Genomic DNA, 20,251 nt, shown 5'->3' with positions numbered 1-20,251 from the left:
ACCCTTTGTCCATGTTTCTTCTGGAGTGTTTGTCTTATTGGTTTGCAAATACTTATTACTTATGTTAAACCTTTATACGTTGTCAGCATTGCAAGTAATCGCTCCCCATTTGTCATCTGCCTGTACGCCTTGTTTATGTTTTGTTGTTTCCTTGCCACACAAATGTTTTTTGGTTTTAATGTCAAATATGTCTGTCTTTTCTATTAATGTCTGAGTTTCCCGTCTTAAAATGTACTCCTCCTGCCCCCCCCCCAATAGTTGTAACCTGTATTTTCTTGTATGGTTTTACTGTTGCATTTTTTAAAATTTATTTATTTATTTTTAAAGATTTTATTTATTTGATAGAGAGAGAGATCACAAGTAGGCAGAGAGGCAGGCAGAGAGAGGGGAGGAAGCAGACTCCCTACCACCGAGCAGAGAGCTTGCTGCGGGGCTCAATCCCAGGACCCTGAGATCATGACCTGAGCCGAAGGCAGAGGCTTTAACCCAGTGAGCCACCCAGGCGCCCCCCTACTGTTGCATTTTTTTAAAAGATTTTATTTATTTATTTGTCAGAGAGATAGAGAGAGGGCACAAGCAGGGGGAGGGGCAAAGGGAGAAGCAGGCTTCCCACCAAGGAAGTAGCCCAATACGTGACTTGATCCCAGGACACTGGGACCATGACCTGAGAGGAAGGCACATGCCCTACCAACTGAGCCACCCAGGCGTCCCAACTCTTGGCAATTTTTATATTTACATCTTTGATTTTTCTGGAACCAAACACTTTCTTTTTTAAGATTTATTTATTTATTTAAATATGTTATTTATTTATTTGACAGAGATCACAAGTAGGCAGAGAGGCGGGTAGGTGGGGGCGGGGGGGAAGCAGTCTCCCTGCCAAGCAGAGAACCCGATGCAGGGCTCGATCCCAGGACCCTGAGACCATGACCTGAGCCAAAGGCAGAGGCTTAACCCACTGAGCCACTCAGACACTCCTGGATCCAATCTTTTTTTTTTTTTTTAATTTTTAAGAAATGTATTTATTTGACACAGAGAGAGAGATCACAAATAGGCAGAGAGGCAGGCAAAGGGAGAGGGGGAAGCAGGCTCCCTGCCGAGCAGAGAGTCCGATGTGGGGCTCGATCCCAGGACACTGAGATCATGACCTGAGCTGAAGGCAGAGGCTTAAGCCCCTGAGCCACTCAGGTGCCCCTGGATCCAATCTTTTAAGGTCATGTGCAACAGGGGCATCTGGACAGCTCAGGTGGTGAGTGTCCGACTCTTGATTTCGACTCAGGTTTCGATCTCAGGGTTGTGAGATGGAGCCCTGAGTCAGGCTCTGCACCCAGTGCTTGGTCTGCCTGTCCCTCTTCTTCTTCTCTTCCTACTCCTGCATCACACTCTCTATCTCAAATAAATAAATAAAATCTTAAAAAAAAAATGCCGTGTGCAACAGAGGTACAATTCCCTTCACCTGTGTGTCAAAACCACTTGTTAAACTCTTGTTATCTCACTGCACAGATTTCCCACCTTTGCCATTGATTAAATTCCTGTGCAGCTGGGATTCACTCGTGGCCACTCAATTCTCTTTCCCCATCTTGTCCATTCCTTTGCTGGAACCCCACTGCTTTGATTATTATAGCTCTGCAGCTGGCTTTCCTATCTGGTAAATCCAGTCAGCCCTCATTCCTCTCTTTAGTAATGACCATTCTCAGACACCTGTCCATCTCCAGGAACTCCAGAATCGTCTGGTCCAATTCCAACATGAAATGCCACTAGAAATAGATCGAACCATAATGAATAAACCTGGCTAAGCAGCTTTATTTTTTTGAGCCTTGGTTTGACCATCTGTAAAACAGGGTCTATGGGGGCACCTGGGTGGCTCCGTGGGCTAAGCTTCTGCCTTCGGCTTGGGTTATGATCCTAGGATCTGGGGATCGAGTCCCACGTCAGGCTCTCTGCTCAAAGCGAGCCTGCCTCTCCCTTTCCTTGCTGCTCCCCCTGTTTGTACTCTCTCTCTCTCTGTCAAATAAATAAATAAAATCTTAAAAAAAAGGAAATGTCAAATCCAACTTTAGATGTGCTGTAGGTACCGGATACACATTGGACTGTGATGACATGATATGAAAAAGAAAAAGAAGGCCAAATATCACCATAATTTCTATGTTGAATACATGTTGAATGATAACATTTTGGCTTAATGAGTATCTTAGTTCCTTACTGCTGCTGTAACAAATCCCGCCCAGCTCGGTGGTTCAACAGAAGACAAATTTGTTATCTTACAATTCCGGAGGTCTGAAATGAGTCTTATAGGGCTAGAATCCTATAAATCCTTATAGGGCTAAAATCAAGCCGTGTTCCTTCTGAACACTCTTGGGATAAATCTGTTGCCTTGCTTTTTCCAGCCTCCAGAAGCTGCCCACATTCCTTGGTTCTTGACCCCCTTTGCCTCACTCCAACCTCTGCTGATGTCATCAGATCTCCCCCTCTCTCTGTTTTTCCTGCCTTCCCTTTCCCTTATTAGGACCCGTGATTGCAGTAGACCCCTTCCCCACCCCCAGGATGATCCAGGATAATCTTCCCATCTTGAGCTCACTGTAGCTGCATCTGTAGACTCCCTTGGTGTGTAAGTTAACATATTCATGGGTCCAGAGAACTAAGATGTGGGCATCTTTGGGAGCCATTATTCTACCTACCTGGATTACCTTAGTAATATTATGAACGTTCATTCTGCCTATTTTTTTTTTAAATGTGGCTACTAAAAAAGTAATGACCTATGGGGCTCCCGCTCTGTTTCTATTGGACAGCACTGTTCTCTGTGTTCTGCTGGTCTATTCGTTATCTGCTTCCTCCTACGGCGAGAATGCCTGCCCCAAGAAGACTGGGATTCCATTTCATTTACCACTATGCCCCTGGTGCTAGCACAGTTCCTGGCACTGAGTGGGCCCTCCGTAAATATTTGTTGAGAGAGCAAATATTGCAAATGTTTTTCCTGATGACTACAGACACCCCTACTCCCACCCCCATGGCTTCCTCCTCCTCTCCCCAGATCAGGGATCCAATGCTTAATGACTGAGCCCCCCCAGGTGCCCCTTGGATGTTTCAAAATGCAGAGATGGCTGTTCCAGTGGGCTGGCTCCTCAGTGCCGTGACCTCTCCCCTTCCAAAGACCTTGCCTTCCACCTGCCCTTCGTCCCTCCCTCTGTCCTGTGGCCAAAGCAGACACCTGTCACTACTGACAACCACATGCTTCCTCCACTGTTTCGAACTTCTAACAGCCCACGCCAGCACCCCATTTGGACTTTTCCCTCTCATTGCACCTGGTATCCCAGCTCCTTCAGTCCCAACAGGACCTCCATTCCATTAGTCCAATTGCGTGATGCCGTCTCAGGCCCCTCATGACCACTCAGCCGTCACCCAGCTGAGAGCCTGTGTCCCCTGCCCTCACCTCCCTTGCTCCCTCTCATTCACTGGTCTCCTAGGAAGACACCCAGCTGTTTGCCTCATCTGGGCTGCAACCGCTCTGCTGAGTGGCTGGAGAAAAATCTGGAACCACGACGCCAGGTCTCATGTTAACTTCAGCACCTTGGACCTCAAGGTGGCACTAACGTTGTCTAGAAATTGGCTGTCTGAGCCCTAGCCCTTTTGCTCTTTCAAAACCTAAATTTTTTTTTTTTTGATCTTATTTATTTATTTGACAGAGATCACAAGTAGGCAGAGAGGCAGGCAGAGAGAGAGGAGGAAGCAGGCTCCCCGACGAGCAGAGAGCCCGATGTGGGGCTCGATCCCAGGATTCTGGGATCATGAGCCCCAAAAGCAGGGGCTTAACCCACTGAGCCACCCAGGTGCCCAGAGCATGCAACTTTTAATCTCCAGATCGTGAGTTCAAGCCCCATGTTGGGACAGAACTTAAAAAAAAAAAAAAAAAAAGCATAACAAAATTATCATTTTAACCATTGAAAAGTGTTAAATTCAGTCTTTTTTTTTTTTAAGATTTTATTTATTTACTTGACAGAGATCACAAGAAGTCAGAGAGAGGAGGTAGTAGGCTCCTCGCTGAGCAGAGAGCCCAATGCAGGGCTTGATCCCAGGACCCTGAGGCCCAACCCAGTGAACCACCCAGGTGCCCCAAATTCAGAGTCTTTAAGCACGTTCAGCATGTTATGCAACTATCCCCACTATCTTTTGGTCTCTACTGATTTGTCTGTTCCGGATAGCTCATAGACATGGGACCCTACAATATTTATCCTCTGTGTCTCACTTCTTTCACTTAGCATAATGTTTTCCAGGTTCCTCCATGTCATAGTGTGCGTCAGAATTTCATTTCATTTTTTCCCCCATTGAGGTATTTTATTTGTATGTAAGTATTCCATCTCTAGGAAAAAGCTGCCAGAATCTTCCTTCCTGCGTGTTTTTGTTCTACTTCCTTTGGGTCCGCGATGCCAGCTGCGGTTATTAGTGCGATGAAACCAAACTAATGAGATGGGTCTGTAAGTTTTGCAGCAATTTCCACAGCTCCATGATCACCAGTGATTTCCGTGTAATCAAGCTTCATCATCGCAATTAGAAACTGGAAAATGACTCTGGAGCATGGCCTAATAAGAACTTGGCAGGTGCCTCTCTTGATGACACTCTTCATGCTCCTGGACTCTGAGAGCATCCCCTGGGACATTCACACCAGCTTTATGGAGGCATGGAAGGATGAAGCCCGAAGAATGTTCCATTGTGTGGATATACCACAATTGGTTTATGCGTTCATTCGTGGATGGACTCGAGCTGTTTCCTAGACAATGCAAACTCCTACCTCTCCTCCCTTCTTGCCCACTCTCAGCGGGGACTTTTCTTCCTATGTCACTGAGAGAAGAGAACCCACTAGAATAAAACTTCTGCAGACTCCTACTACCATCTACCTCTTTCTTTCTATTCCTTGGTATACCAGTTATCCACCACTGTTGCATAACCAACAACCCCCAAGCTTAGCACCGTTCAACACCCCTGTATTCCATGGATTCCGTAGGGCAGGCATTTGAATGAAGCACAGCAAGGACAGCTTGTCTCTGCTCCCTGATGTCTGGGGCCTCCACTGGTGAGAGCTGCAGAATGGGAGCCTCGGTGGGGGAGCGGGGAGGGGTGCGACTCCCATCTAGTAGCTGGAATCAGCTGGAGGAGTTGTCACTCCTGTTTAGCAGCTGGTGGTGGCAGTTGCTGGCTGGGACCTCAGCCAGAGTACCTTCATGGGACCTCTCTGGGTGGGCTGCTTGGCCTGCCTCAGACCATGGTGGCTGGGTTCCAAGAGCGAGTGCCCTAAAAGCAGGTGGGAAGTGCCTGGCACTTGACCATGAGCCTTGGCAGCCTCCCCTCCTCTGTGCTTCATGGGTTCACACAGCCGCAAGGTTTCGCCCAGGTTCAAGGGGGAGGGAACACACCCTCGCACAGAACACACTCAGTGGGAGGAACGTCCAGGTCACACTGTGAGAGCATACAGGATGGGAGAGATTGTTGTGGCTGCATGGGAAAACACACCTTTCTTGCTGGTGACGGGCTACACTCTTAAGCCTGGGGACCTTCCGGTCTTGCCTCAGGATGGACAACATTCCAGCCATTCTCATCTCTCTCCTCTGTTTCTCCTCTGACACCTAGGACTCCTCTGACACCTAGGACTCTTGTGTCTACCAGCACACAAGACAGCTGTTTGATCTTCTTTGACCTTCCTATAAAACATACTGAGTCTCTCCAGCCCCCTCCGTCACTCACCCTTATAGCCTTAGTCCTTACAACCGTGCCTGGCATATAGTAGGTGCCTAGTGAATATTTTTTTTAAACAAGTATCTCAAGTGAGCGGCGCCTGGGTGGCTCAGTGGGTTAAAGCCTCTGCCTTCGGCTCAGGTCATGGTCCCAGGGTCCTGGGATGGAGCCCCGCATCGGGCTTCTGCTCAGCAAGGAGCCTGCTTCCCCCCCCAACCCTCTGCCTGCCTCTCTGCCTGCTTGTGATCTCTGTCAAATAAATAAATAAAATCTTTAAAAACAAATATCTCAAGTGAAACTGGTAATAAGAGCTGCCTTCAGGAGGAGGAACTGGGTGGGTAGCAGAAACACATTGTTTAAAAATGGGAGCTACCCACACCCAACATGACAGGTGCTGTCTTCAACCCTTTGAAAATTGTAAAATAGAGGGGCATCTGGGTGGCTCAGTTGGTTAAGAGTCCGACACTTGATTGCAGCTCAGGTTATGATCTCAGGGTCATGAGATCGAGTCCCCCACTGGGCTCTGCACTCAGCAGGGAATCTGCTTGAGATTCTCTCTCCCTCCCTCTGCCTTTCCCCCACTCTCAAATAAATAAATCTGTAAAAACAAAACTGCAAAATAGAAATACTTATTTTCCCTACAGGCCTTTTGAGTCTTCTGATTCATGCATTCTGACTACATCTTACCCACTTAAATGAATACATTGTATTATTATTATTATTAGTTTTAAGATTTTATTTATTTGACAGACAGAGATCACAAATAGGCAGAGAGGCAGGCAGAGAGAGAGGAGGAAGCAGGCTCCCCGCCAAGCAGAGAGCCCAGTGCGGGGCTGGATCCCAGGACCCTGGGATCATGACCTGAGCCTAAGGCGGAGGCTTTAACCCACTGAGCCACCCAGGTGCCCCAATACATTACATTATTTTTAAAGATTAGCCTGGGGCGCCTGGGTGGCTCAATTGTTAAGTGTCTGTCTTTAGCTCCGGTCATGATCCCAGGGTCCTGGGATGGAGCCCCATGTTGGGCTCCCCGCTCTGCAGGAAGCCTGCTTCTCCCTCTCCCCCTCCCCCTGCTTGTGTTCCCTCTCTTGCTGTCTATCTGTCAAATAAATAAAAAAATAAAAAATAAAAAAAGATTAGCCCAGCATCTGGCACAAAATGAATGAGCAACTGAAAGTCATGTCATGATGATGGAGGCGCGCCCTGCCCATCCCCCCCTCCCTTCTCTTCCCTCGGAACACCCACGCCTGGGAACCTCCCTCTCCTCTGAGCCTCCCCACGCTGGCCCGGCCCAAGCCCAGCCCTGGAAGTGTTTGATCTGACCACTTCAGAGCCTTCACCTCTGGGCCTGCAGCCCGTGAGAGGGACTGGAGCTGGGAATCCTCCCCAGCGAAGCTTTTGAGGATGGGATGAAAGAAAGTAGCCATATGGAGAGCTCAGGAATGCAGGGCAGAGTCAGGAAGGGGTGAGGCTGAGGGGAGTCAGGGAGGCAGAGAAGAAGAGCTTTCTAAGGCATGTACCAAGTATCTGCTGTGTACCCGGCCATGTGCTGGGCAGTGTTGGGGACACAGTGGTGACCGGCCGGCCCTGTCCTCACAGGGCATTGCGGGAGTTGGGCCAGTGACTAGAGAGTGACAACCCTAGAGTGAACAGGGTTAGGAGGGGAGGCACTTGAGGCAGTCAAAGAGGGCTTCCTGGAGGAGGGGGTACCAAGCTCCTTACAGTCTACAACACACAGACACTTATCTTTTCGGCAGCATCTGATGACACCTTACCTCATCCCCTTAAATCCTGCTGTGCTAGCCTTCTTTCTGATTCTCGAATTCTTGGAGCTCATTTCCAAGCCTCTGAGCCATTGTACTTGCTGTTCCTTCTGCCTGATTTTCTCTTCTCCCTTCCTCACCTGGAGGGCTCCTTCTCAGTCAGACCGTAGGCCAGTTATTCTTGCAGCATTGAACTTTAAAAAAAAAAAAAAAAAAAAAAGTCCCATTTGTACTTTCTGTTGTCTCCTTTATTTTCTGCCTGGTCACCTAGGATGCCCCCTGTCCTCAGTTCTGGCTCCCTAATCCCTGGCAGGCACCCTCCTCAGCCCCTCAAAATTGATGGATGTCAAACCTTTGTCATGTGAAGGAAGGAGCCAATATCTCCCGAATAAATCTCAGTCTGGTGAAGAGGTGGGGGAAGGGAGAGGGAACAGCCTGAGCAGAGAGGAAGCTGGTGTTTCAGAGGCCCCCGGGGAAGGTTGTTTGTGGCTGGAAAAAAGAGCAGAGGACTGAGGAGGGAGGGAAGTTAGAGAGGGAGCGATACAGGGGAGGGGGGAGGGAGGTGACTCTGCTCCTAACCTTCTAGACTGGGTAGGAAGCGTCCAGAGCTTTGGTTCACTGCATAGCCCGAGGTGGCCAGACCATATCATGACCCTTTTGTGTAGGGCTGGAGGTGGCCAAAGGTGCCTTTTTGGGAGACCCCGTGGGTGGCTGGGTGAGACCAGGCCAGAGGGCCAGGTCTGAGGGACAGGCCTCGCCTCCCAGAGCCTCTAAGGGCTTCGTGCAGAACATTCCATGGCGGGACCTTCTGGAACCGGCTACGATGGCTTGGCAGCCCTGGCCAGTCCTTGCTCTCGGGTCACTGCCTCAGCCTCCTCCAGCCCTGCTCCCCACAGCAGCCCTGGGCAGTCCTTTTTATAGAACACTTGAAAAATGTTAATAGGTAATTAAGGGCACATGGCAGAGATTTCTAAAAGTACAGGAGAGGACTCAGTGAGAGCCTTCCCTTCTCCCGTCCCCCCATCCCCCCCAGGGCCCCACCAGTTTCTTGGGTTTTCTCCAGAGATAGTCTGTCACATGTAAGTGCAGATGGCAAAGTGCTTTTCAGGTTTGTACCTTTTTCTTCTTTCTTTCTTTCTTTTTTTTTTTTTTTTCCAATTTAAGTGCAGTTAGGGACGCCTGGTCGACTCAGCCCGTGGAGCGTGCAACTCTTGATCTCAGGATTGTGAGTTCAAGCTCCACATTGGGTGTAAAGCCTACTTAAAAAAAAAAAAGAGTATATTCGTTTATTCAACACATGTTTATTGAGCACTTACTGTGGTTGGGCACTGTTCTGGGCACTGGGGGATACAGCAGCAAAGAAAATAGACAAAATTCTCAGCCTTCTTGGAGATGACATTCTAGTGGGGGGAGACAGTAGATAAATGAACTAAGTACATTTTGACCTTATACAGTAGGTAAGATGGCACGGTAAGTGCTTTTGATAAGACATAAAGCAGGTGGGATGTCTGGGTGGCTTAGTTGGTTAAGCGTCTGCCTTTGGCTTGGGTCATGATCCCAGGGTCCTGGGATCAAGTCCCACATCGGACTCCTTGCTCCGTGGGAAGCCTGCTTCTCTCTCTGCCTGCTGCTCTCCCTGCTTGTGCTCTCTATCTCTCTGATAATAAATTTTAAAAAATTGTAAAAACAATAACAAAAAATAAGGCAGGCAAAGAAAGCAGAATATTGGGGAAGCAGGTTTCTATTTTTTTTTTTTTTAAAAACAGTCAGAGAAGGCCCCAGTAAAGGGGAATGTTTGAGCAAAGGCCCAAAGAAGGTAAGGAAGTGAGTCACATGGCTGTCTGGGAACATGGGTACAAACAGCAGGCAGAATAGCAAGTGCAAAGGCCCTGAGGTCAGAGTGAGTCTGAAGTGTTCCAGATCCAGGAAGGAGCTGCAAAGCGGAAGAGGAATGCAAGAGACAAGCGGGGCCAAGATTTGCACTCAGAGACGTGTCCTCAAGTTGACTTTTGCTTTCTCCTCTGGGAAATGTCTCTGAGATGTCTCAGTGGTGTGCTGGGACTGGCGTGTAGTGGTTCGGGAGAGCCGATGGCTAAACTTTTGGGAATTTTGCAAGCCAGTTGTCACACACAGCTATTACCAAAAATTAAATTATATACATTTACGGAGAAATAAATGGTATGAAACACAAAGATAATAAGTAGTCAACATTTACCGCTTCCTAATGATTGTACTACATTTTAACTGCTGTCTCTGCTCCAGGGGCTCCCTACGCCTACCTACCGTGTCTACCTGGTAGAAACACAACCTACCAGTGGGCTGTTTCTTTTCTTTTCTTTTCTTTTTCTGAATTCTGCATTCAACGATGTCACAATTCAGCAATGTCAACCAGTGCCTTGAAATGTGCAATGGTGGGAGTAGGTAACCCATCGACCCTGACAACTCAGGGCTGTTTCTTCCCACAAAGAGCTGGTGGTGAAGCATTCATCAGCACGGTTGTAATGCATAGAGATTTGGCTCCCCTCCCCCCTAAAGCTGGGTAGGGTTCCCTTGCGTGGATGGGCTGGTAGGTATTCTGCTGTCCTCCTCCTGATGGAGAAATGCAGGTTTCCCATATTTTGCTGGCACAAACAACACCAGTGATTTCCAGCGTGTGACCACAGCCGTGTAATAAAACCCCAAAGAACTTCTGTGTTCTTTGAACAAAGCAAAAGGTGTGGGAGTCATAACCTTAATGATTGTTGCCTAAGTTCTCTCCACGAAGGCTGTGCCCATTTCCACACCCACTGGCAAATGGGTCAGAGTGCAAAGAATTCCTGTAAGGACCGTAACCTTGGGGTCGCCTGGGCGGCTCAGGCGGTTGAGTGTCTGTCTTCAGGTGGGGTCATGGTAGGAGGGAGGGGGCCCTGGGATCAAGGCCCACGTGGGGCTCCCTGCTTGTGCTCCCTCTCTGTGTCAAATAAATAAATAAATTCTTTAAAATAAATAAATAAAAACCGTGAACTTGGCTGTGTCACTCTGCCACTTAAACTCTTTGATGCCCCCCATCATGCCCCCCCCACCTCCCGCTGATTCTCCAGAGGTCCAGGTCCTTCAAAGTCAGGTCATCCCTTTGTCTGGAGACTGGGAGGTTGAGTCATGGCCCTACCCTGACCCCTTGATAATCTGCTGTCTGTCCCCTGAAATGGGCCTTGTCCCTGCCCACTCTTGCTTCCTCCTACTTTTCCCTTCTTGGGGAAATTACTCCCAGAGCCTGACCGCCAGACTAACTCCCACTGGATCACTTTGGCTCCTTTTCTTTCTTTCTTTCCTTTTTTTTTTTTAAAGATTTTATTTATTTATTTGACAGAGATCACAAGTAGGCTGAGAGGCAGGCAGAGAGAGAGAGAGAGAGGAAGAAGCAGGCTTCCCGCTGAGCAGAGATCCAGATGTGGGGCTCGATCCTAGAACCCCGGGATCATGACCTGAGCCAAAGGCAGAGGCTTTAACCCACTAAGCCACCCAGGCACCCCAGTTCGGCTCCGAAATCCTTCCTTTAGCCGTCTCCAGCAACATCGGAATTGATGAGCTCATCAGAGTGAAAAACCATCCAGTTGGCTGCCTTCAGGCAGAGCTGGCTCTAGGAGTTTGAACAATGCCACGAGGCCCATCAGCTCCATTCTCTTTCATGCGGGCACCCTCTGGCAGACTCCGCCTTTAGAGACTCTCCCTGCATCCTCCCCTGGTCATGGGAGGCAATAAGCTGGAGGGGGAGGTAAGGTTCCAGGTGGAGAAAGAGCCTGCCGCAGTGCGGGTGGGAACCGGAGCTAGAACCCAGATCCTGGAGGGGCCTGGTAAACAGCCCAGTAGTTATATAACACTCTGCAGGCCGAACTGTGAAGAAAGGACAAGTCCTTGCCCACTTGCTGAATTCCTCTGTTGAGAGGCAGAGTGGGAAAAGCTGCTTCAGCTCCAGAGGTAGAAAATCTGTGTTCAAATCCTGCCTCTGGGCTTTGGCACGATGAAAACATGTTTGAAACTAGGTAGTGCTGATAGTCAGTGTGAATGTCTTCAATGTCCCTGGATTGCACTCTTCAGAATGATTAAAATAGGGGTGCCTGGGTGACTCAGTTGATATAAGCGTCTGCCTTGGACTCAGGTCAGGATCCCAGGATCCTGGGATTGAGCCCCGCACTGGTCTCCCTGATTGGTGGGAAGCCTGCTTCTCCCTCTGCTTCTCTCCCTGCTTGTGCTCTCTTTGGCTCTCTCTCTCAAATAAGTAAATTAATCTAAAAAGGATGATTAAAATAAGGGAGCCTGGGTGGTGCAGTCGGTCAAGCATCTGACTCTTGGTTTCAGCTCAGGTGGTGATCTCAGGGTCCTAGGCTGGAGCCCTGCCTCTGGCTCTGAGCTCAGCATAGGGCAACTGCTTGAGATTTTCCCTCTCCATTTGCCCCTCCCCCGCTACGCTCTCTAAAATAAATAAATAAAATCTTTAAAAATTTTTTAAAAATATGGGGCGCCTAAGTGTCTCAGTTGGTTGGGGGACTGCCTTCCCCTCGGGTCATGATCCTGGAGTCTCAGGATTGAGTTCAGCATCTGGTTCCCTGCGCAGTAGGGAGTCTGCTTCTCTCTCTGACCTTTCCCCTCTCATGCTTTCTCTCTCAAATAAAAAAATAGAATCTTTAAAAAAAATTAAATGAAAAAAATTTTTAAATTAAAAAAATAAATAAAATGATTAAAATGGCCAACATCTTGGGGCGCCTGGGTGGCTCAGTGGATTAAGCCTCTGCCTTCGGCTCAGGTCATGATCTCAGGGTCCTGGGATCGAGCCCCACAACGGGCTCTCTGCTCAGCAAGAAGCCTGCTTCCCCCTCCCTCTCTGCCTACCTGTGATCTCTCTCTCTCTGTGTCAAATAAATAAAATCTTAAAAAAAAAAAATGGCCAACATCCTGAGATGTATATTTTAACCACAGCATGAAGTAGTGAAGCTGAAGATGCTAAAAATACAATAAAATCAAATCTAAATTAAGAGAGGCGCCTGGGTGGCTCAGGTCATGATCCCTGGGTTCTGGAATCGAGCCCTGAGTTGGGCTCTCTGCTTGGCAGGGCGCCTGCTTCCCCCTCCTCTCTCTCTGCCTGCCTCTCGGCCTACTTGTGATCTCTGTCAAATAAATGAGTAAAATCTTAAAACACACACACACACACACACAAATTAAGGAAGAAAGAAAAAGAAATCCTGGCTCTTCTGGTTGCTTACCAGCTGTGTGACCTGGGTCTGGCTACCTCTCTGAACCTCTGTTCCCCGGACTGAGAAATGATGGCGGTAACAGGAGAGTCGCAGGCTTGTGGAGAACCTCAAACGAGTCCAGACTTGTGTATGGAGCTGGAAGCAGCAACCAGGATTTGGTAAGTGTTCAATATTTGGCCTAATTACATCAAAATACGAGGTGATTGCTAATGGAAAGAAATCAAATGCAAGAGGTCATCGTCCTGGTCTCTTGGGTTGCCAAATCCGTATTCCTTGCAGTGCTGGGGGCTGGACATGGGAGATCAGGGGGTCAGCCCCGCAGGACTTGTACCCTGGCAAGGTGGGAGGAGTGAGGGCGCTCTCTGGAGCCTTTTACAAGGGCACCTATACCAATCCCGAGGGCTCCACCCTGTGATTGACTCTCCTCCCAAAGGCCCCACCTCTTAATAGCACTACCTGGTAGGGGGTAGATTTCAACATATAAATTTGGGGGAGGGGAGACACAAACACTCAAACCACGGCAATCCCGTAATGTGGGATTCCATTGACACGAACTGTGTCTAGAAGAGACAAATCCATAGACACACTGAAAGCTCATTCGTGGTGGCCGGCCCCTGGGGGAGGGGATGGGAGTCCCAGCTTTAATGCGCACCGGGGTTTCTTTCCTTGGGGTGGGGGGTGGTGATAAAAATGTTTTGGAACTAGGGGCGCCTGGGTGGCTCAGTGGTTAGGCCTCTGCCTTCGGCTCGGGTCATGGTCTCCGGGTCCTGGGATCGACCCCGCATCGGGCTCTCTGCTCAGCAGGGAGCCTGCTTCCTCCTCTCTCTCTGCCTGCCTCTCTGCCTACTTGTGATCTCTGTCTGTCAAAAAAAAAAAAAAAAAATGTTTTGGAACTAGACAGACGTGGTGGTCACATGACATTGTACAAAAGGCCACTGCTTTAAGATGTTTTAAAAGGATTCATTTTCATGTTATGTCAATTTCACCTCAAACATGATTTTTTAAAATGCACTTTCGGGGGCTCCTGGGGGGCTCAAGTTGGTTGAGCGGCTACCTTCAGCTCAGGTCGTGATCCCAGGGTCCTGGTGTTGGGGTTTTGGAATATAGGGGAGGTTTTGGGGGGGCGGTGAGGTCCAAAGTTGATGACCAAGAAAGAATTCTTGAGACTTTTTTGGTGCAAAATGGTGGTTTTTATTAAAGGGCAGGGGACAGGATCCCTGCTGCACCGGGGACAGGAGGAGGGGCCCATTATAGGCTTGGGGGTTGGGGGAAGTAAGGACATGGAAGGTTTCAAAAGAATTTTCATATGTTAAAGAGGACCTACAAGATACCTAGAGGCCTTGGCCATTGTCAAGTTAGGGTTGTTTTCCTCTTTAGCAAGGCACTACCATTAAGACAGCTGGGCTGGGCACTTCCTGGAAGAATGTCACACACAGCCCACCCAGGAGTGGGGAGGGGGAAGGGGAGGGGAGGTTGCAGAGGGTCAACTTCTGCTTTGTCCTGGCTTGCCTTCTGCTCCCTCATCTCTTGGGCTCAAGTCCCAAGCTCTCCCCCCAACCCCAATCAGGCACCCTGCTCAGCAGGAAGCCTGCTTCTCCTGTCTCGTTGCCTGTCACTCCCCCTGCTTGTGCCTGCCCTCCCTCTCTCTCTCTCTCTCTGTCAAATAAATAAATAAAATATATTTTTTAAAAAGTTAAAAAATGTACTTTGGGGGAAAAAATGGATGGAATGTGTCTTTTTTTTTTTTTTAAAGATTTTATTTATTTATTTGACAGAGAGAAATCACAAGTAGATGGAGAGGCAGGCAGAGAGAGAGAGAGAGGGAAGCAGGCTCCCTGCTGAACAGAGAGCCCGATGCGGGACTTGATCTCAGGACCCTGAGATCATGACCTGAGCCGAAAGCAGCAGCTTAACCCACTGAGCCACCCAGACGCCCCTGGAATGTGTCTTGATGTCCTTCTCTGGCTTCTCTTTTTCTGAGTGCTCTCCCCTCTTCCTGGCCTCATACCCCATCCCCATCCCCACTCACAGCTTCTCCTCTGGTTCCTTCAGTGAGTTGCTGTGGAAACTCGTGCCTCGGTTTCCTCATCTGTACCAAGAGCGGGTCGTACCCAAGGGTCTCTGATGCACCCTCCGGTGTGTTCCCAAGTATTACTTGAGCCCCAGGTGGCAACTTCCCCCGTGCCCTTCCCACCGCACCCCCACAGCAGCTGCCCCCTCTCCGCAGCTCCAGAGGGACTTTGCCCAGGATCTGTTAATCAGCACTCAGATTAACTCAGATGCCCGGTCATCTCAGGCTCAAATGCACATCCTCACCCCCCTCCAAGCCAGGTCGCTGGCCTCACACTCCCCTCAGAAAGCAAAGGGTGGCTCTTGGGACATTTCTCCTGGGATCCAGCTGGCTCCACAGGTGTGGGTGGGGTGGGGGAGGGGATGACTTGACACTCAAGGGCTTCCCTAGCCTCAGATGGCCTGGGGGCTGCAGTTTCTCCAGATTCACAGTGCTCGGGTCCTTCAGGTTGGTGGCCTTCAGAGGTGACGCCCACACAGTCACCCTAAGCAGCCCGTGTGATCATTTACCCTCTGAACCGGCTCCTGACAAGGCCGGGTGCCTTTGGAGCCCCCCCCCCTTACACACACCCCTGGTATGACCGGGAAAGTTAATACTCATGGTAATACTCACCCCCCATATACTCATCTTTTTTTTTTAATTTTTAAAAAAAATTTTATTTATTTATTTGAGAGAGAGAGAGAGCACAAGCCGGGGGAGAGGCAGAGGGAAAAAGAAGCAGGCTTCCTGCTGAGCTGGGACCCCCCCCCCATCCCAGGACCCCGAGATCATGACCTGAGCCAAAGGCAGATTGCTTAACCGACTGATCCACCCAGGCGTCCCAACTTGTCTCTTATGACATTGCCAAGATCCCTGCCTTGCAGGGCCTTCTGTCCCAGGTTTTATTGAATTCTCCTGCCATCTGGGGGTGGGGTAAAAGGTCAACTAAGAAAAGGGATGGCGCATCTCTCTGCTCCTACTCCCCAGCACCCTGACCATTACTCTATCCTGACTCCCTAGACGCATCAAATGTCCTTTACCCAGGTCCCCCAGGCCCTGAGGCAGCTGTGGGGTCCGCAGAGCGGGGCCTGGAGTGGTGGCTGTGCAGGGCGGGGGTGGGGGGTGGAAAGGGCTCCCAGGATCTTGAAGGCATCTGGGGAGAGTGGGGTAAGACAGCGCCTGACCCCCCTGCTCTGGGCCTCAAGGCCCAGAAACCTGAGTTACTCCTGTACCACAAGCCGTAGGGACCTGATGTCCTACAGCTGGGGGAGGCGAAGCTGAGCAGCCCAGACAAGCCAGCCCTTAAATAAATAATTAGAAAGATTGGAAGGGAAGGTCTGGGCCCTTCTCCAAGGCCCCAGGTGGCAGCTTCCCAGCGGATCTCAATGCCTGAAACCCCCGGGGGGCTTTTGGCTCTGACATACCCAAGTGTCCTGTGTCCTCCTCTCCTTCTTGCTTTGGAAGGAATCAATGTGCATTCCCAGAGTCCCTACTGGGCCAGGTACAGGCCAACACTGGGGACTCAGCGGGGGTCAAGACAACCCCCCCAACCCCCAGCCCAATGGAGGGGAACAGACCCATCCCCAGACAGTGACCAGCCCGGGTGGGCGGGAGCTGGAGGAGCCTTAGAGGGACACCTGACCCAGCCTGGATAGTTCTAGAAGACTCAGGGGATCCCTGAGTCAGAATCTGAAAATGGGTTAAGCAAAGAGAGGGTTGTGTGAGAAAAAGATGGGGGGAGGGACCAGCTGCAAAGGTCAGGGGGGAGCAGACCGGGTAGGGCTCCACAGACCAGTGTTTTCCAAAGGGTTTCAAATTTAAGACGCTCGATGGGTAACAGAAGGCGGGTTTGATTTGCAACACAGCGTGTGTCTATACAGGTGTGCACACACAGATAAAGCAAAAAGCCACGAAACAATAATCACAAGACCTGAGCCAAGATTAAACGCCGGGTGCTTACCTTGCTGAGCCACCTAGATGCCCCTGAAGATTTTTATTTTTATGTAATCGCTACACCCAACATGGGGCTCGAACTCGACCCCAAGATCAAGAGTCGTGTGTGCTCTTCCCATGTATCGCTCCAGCTTCCTTCCTTCCTTTCTTTCTTTTCTTTTCTTTTTTTTTTTTTTTTTTAAGATTTTATTTATTTATTTGGCAGAGAGAGTGATCACAAGTAGGCAAAGGGGCAGGCAGAGAGAGAGAGGGGGAAGCAGGCTCCCTGCTGAAAAGAGAGCCCAATGCGGGGCTCGATCCCAGGACCCTGAGATCATAACCTGAGCCAAGGCAGAGGCTTAACCCACTGAGACACCCAGGCGCCCCCAGCTTCATTTCCTGGTACTTTCCAGTTTGAACTTCTTACTCTCACCAACGGAGCCACTCTTGGTTTCACGAATTCCGTATGTCCAGATTTTTGCCCGTACTGCATCCTCCGTCCATGTCCAGGTCCTTTTTCGCTTCGCTGGTTAGCTCTGACAACCTTCAAAACTCAGCTCAGATGTCCTCTTTCCCAGGAAAACTTCCTCAGCTCCCCTTCCCAGGCTAGGCTTCTACCCTGGGCTCCTCTTTTCCTAGCACTTGGGGATTGTCACAGTCTGTCTCCCCCACTGGACTATAAGCTCAGGAGGACAGGAGCTACGCCTGTCTCCGTCACTGCCGGGACCCCCGTGCCCCTCAGTAAAGGCCAGGGACCCCGTAGGTGCTCAGAAAAAGTTTGTGGAACACATGAATGCAAATCTGAGGGAGGAGCAGAGGCTGCGTCCTCTGGGAGCTCCTGATCACAGGTCTGATGGAGAAGGCTTGATGCCCTGAAGTTAACTCAGTCCCTCCTGCTGTCCAATACCCGGTCCTCTCATGGAGGACACCATTCCAAACAATACCCATTTCACAGATGGCAAAGTGATGTCAAGAGGGTTCTCTGTGCTCTGTGCAGTCCAGATTCCACACTGCTCAGCCCAATCACCTCCTGGCCCCTCTCACCTCCTTCCAAGAGCCCCAGGCCTTTTCTTTTCCAACGATGAAATTCGAATCTGGGTAGGAGGTTTGGCTGAGCAGGAGGAATGCCAGCTGAGACTAGTTGGTATACTTTGCTCTCAAAGCCAAAGCTGGAGGAGGGAAGGGGGTGGGATGCTCCTGACCAATCCTGGACCGGACCCTCAAACCTTCCCCTCTTGGCCCGGACCCATCCCACACTTCCCGAAAGTTCTGGACTCTCCTAAGTCTCAGAGACTCCTCCCTCCAACTTGTCTTCCCATCTGGCACACTTGCACTTGAAATGTGAGAGTGGCAGCCATGTGAAGGCTGCCCTAGGCCGGTGTTGCCCAACAAGCCTGGGCCACTTCTCCATACCCAAGGCCCTGATTATGGGGGGGGCTGCTGCTAGAAACTTCCCTGCCCCCAGCCTCTCCACCTGCTGGCAGAGCACCTGAAACCCAGCTGTACGGTCCCACCTGCTGCCTCTCAAGGCTCCCTTCGCCCAGAGGCCCCAAAGCATGAACACTTCTGGGGGGGGGGGTCGAGGGGAACAGGGAGAGGGAAGGAGCACCAGCCTGTGGGTCTCTGCGTCTTTGTCTTTTTAACTTACACCTTAGATAAAATGTGGATCTCAAGAAGCCTTCACGGCTTAAAATACCATGAGGCTGCAGTTCGCTAGCTACCAACCAAAGCACTTCATACCCGTGAACTTGGTTCATCCCCCGGCCCGCCCCACAACAGGATCTCTGAGTCCAGACACTATCATCTCTGCCTCACAGCTGAGCAAACCACGGGGCTCTCGTTGAAACTCAAAGCCACGCTTTTCTTTCTGAAAGCCACCACTTCGAGCACCTCCTATAGATTTTTTTTTTTTAATTTAAGATTTTTATTTATTTATTTGAGAGAGACAGAGAGAGAGCTCTTCTGTGGATTCTTACAGAGAGAGTCTGATACAGAGGCTGGTCCGTATCCGTTTCTCCGCAGATTACAGGGTGTGCTGTGCTGCTTCTCGCCTCCTGTACCTTGTGTGTTCCCCTTTAACAATATTTCTTGACACCTGCTTTGTTACTGAAACCTGCCCTCCACCCAGTTCCACATCCGTCTCATTCTATTGGACGTGTCTCTGTGTTGTCTTCCGTGGACATGGTTTGTTGACTGATTGAAGGAAGGAGTTACTGGATAGACAGATGCCCAGCTGAAGAATTTGGACTTTATCCCCAAGGAAGCCATTTAGAGGGCGGGGTGACCAAGTTAGATCCATGCTTGGGCACGTTCTGGGCTCTTCTCAGCTCTGGGTCTTTGCATGTACAGGTCCCTTTGCCTGAAATACTCCCTCCCTGGGCTTGGTGCAACCTTTTGCTATCCCAGTTGAGATGTCCCCTCCTCCAGGAAGCCCTCCCTGACCTCCAGGTTAGGTTAAGCATCCTTTCTGGGCTTCCCATCCCTGCTCTGCTCACTCTGTGTCATCCCCTTCTGGGAATTGGTGGTCTCCCTCATTGTACCCTGAGTCCTGAGTCCGCAGAGGAAAGGGCCAGGAATGTATCTGTCCCCCGGTACCGCCCATCACAGGGTCAAACACTGAGTTCAGAAGAGATGCTGGTCCCTTGAAAGAAATGCCTCTGTTTGGGGAGGAGCCAACTGCAGGGGTAGCCGTGGCTTCCAATAGGGGTGGAGGGCACAGGCTGGGGTCCGGGACACCTGAGTTTGAATTCCTTGCCCAGGTAGAGGGTTGGGGCCACAACACACCTTGTGTCCCCAGCTGCTTCCAAATCGGGGAAAGCAGAGTGTGAAGTCTCAAGGATTAGTGGAGATAAGATAACGTCTTGACAGCATTTCAGACAAGGTGGAAGCCTCTTCTCCGGCCGCCTCAGGGCTTTGCACCTGCCCTTTCTTTACCCTAGAATGTTCTTTCCATAGTGAAGCCTCCTTCTTGTCTTACAGGTCCTGCTGCAAATGTCACTGCCTCAGAGTGGCCCATCCTGACTACTCCATCTCTCTGCCATACAGTGTTTCGTCTTTTTCCAGAACTTACCCTCAGGTAGATGAAGTTTATTTCCCTGTCTCCTCTCGATAGAATGCTGACAAGGAGTTTGTCTGCCTTCCTTCCTTCCTTTTTCCTTTTCTTTTTTTCCTCACTGCTGAATCCCTACACAATGAACAGCCCTTGGCCCTGAGGAAGATCTCAAGGAATATTTGTAGAGCAAATCAAGTGCTCAGGAACTGGCCCCTCAGGTTTTGTATCGACGGTCACTGTGTGCACGCTCGAATTTATGCTTAACGTTGTCTTCGGGACAAATGAGAAAACCGATACTCAGCTGGTAAGTGGTGGAGTCAGGATTCGAACCTGTGTCCGTGTAGCTTTAGTGCCCACACTCTCTAGCCCACAACCAAGCACAGGAGAGCTGGGTGGGAGTTTGGTAACTGAATAAGACTCAGCTTACAAGGGTGAGATGAGGGCGGGGGCTTCCTGAAGTAAGTAGTTGAGGAGGGAGGACTTGGGAGGGGAGAGTGTG

The 20,251-nt window shown here is 50.0% G+C and overlaps 1 long non-coding RNA gene across 2 annotated transcripts; it reads right to left on the bottom strand.

The window, feature by feature from the left end:
- Window positions 1–6,801: 6,801 nt before the first annotated feature.
- On the bottom strand, window positions 6,802–17,830 carry LOC116579570. Of its 2 annotated transcripts, XR_004281325.1 has the most exons (4): window positions 14,748–15,463; window positions 12,728–12,853; window positions 8,604–8,743; window positions 6,802–7,681 (listed from the first exon to the last, which is right to left on the bottom strand). It is a non-coding gene; the product is annotated as an uncharacterized LOC116579570 (long non-coding RNA). The 2 variants fall into 2 exon arrangements; XR_004281326.1 differs by lacking the exons at window positions 12,728–12,853; window positions 14,748–15,463 and adding an exon at window positions 17,745–17,830.
- Window positions 17,831–20,251: the final 2,421 nt, after the last annotated feature.

Source organism: Mustela erminea, chromosome 19 (assembly GCF_009829155.1).
Source record: "Mustela erminea isolate mMusErm1 chromosome 19, mMusErm1.Pri, whole genome shotgun sequence".
Classification (NCBI taxonomy): domain Eukaryota; kingdom Metazoa; phylum Chordata; class Mammalia; order Carnivora; family Mustelidae; genus Mustela; species Mustela erminea.
Note: the sequence above shows the minus strand (reverse complement) of the source record. Positions and strands in the feature narration are given on the sequence as shown.